Below are 662 nucleotides of genomic sequence, written 5' to 3' on the forward strand. Positions count from 1 at the left end.
TTTTTAGGATGCTCTCATAGTAACTTGGGATTTGCCTAGGCTTAACATCAAGGCTAGGATGACTGTTAGGTGATGTCACCTCTAGGCAGTCAGAGTCGAAGGTGAAAAAGATTTGTAAGTGACTCCCTAGTCGGAGTAGATGCTGAAAGATTTTTGCCTAGGCTAACATCTAGGCTTAGGATAACTCCTAGATGCTGGCAGACTAGAAGCTAAGTCAACTTTGCCCTGCCATAACGCCTGATCCTGATAATCAACTAGGCCCCAGACAAAAATTTTGACTAGGAACTAAGGCTGCCTCTACAAGTTTACTTAAGACACCAAGTCGATGGGAGTGGACTGGAGCTGACTTTTTATATAAAAAAGGTAGAATATGGGGATAAAAGGAACTAAGGGTGTTATCTAACACCTGCGGCCACACAACAGAGAATGCACCGGATCCCGTCTGATCTCCGCAGTTAAGCTCTGTCTGGCATGGTCAGTACTACGGTCGGGGACGACGTGGGAATACCATGTGCTGCAGGTATTTTTTATATTTTTTGACTATGTTTCTCGCCATCTGCTCGATGGATCGAGCTCCAATTTTAATAGCATGCGTCTTTTTTATGCACGGATACTGTATAAAATTTTTGTAGCACGTTAATTAGTACTTGTGTGAAAAATAG

At 42.9% G+C, this 662-nt stretch overlaps 1 non-coding gene across 1 annotated transcript; it reads left to right on the forward strand.

Moving 5' to 3' along the window:
* Positions 1–407: 407 nt before the first annotated feature.
* On the forward strand, positions 408–522 carry O0I10_013356. Its single transcript, XR_009215766.1, has one exon. It is a non-coding gene; the product is annotated as a 5S ribosomal RNA (ribosomal RNA).
* Positions 523–662: the final 140 nt, after the last annotated feature.

This window comes from Lichtheimia ornata (genome assembly GCF_029851405.1).
Source record: "Lichtheimia ornata isolate CBS 291.66 chromosome Unknown scaffold00575, whole genome shotgun sequence".
Lineage (NCBI taxonomy): Eukaryota > Fungi > Mucoromycota > Mucoromycetes > Mucorales > Lichtheimiaceae > Lichtheimia > Lichtheimia ornata.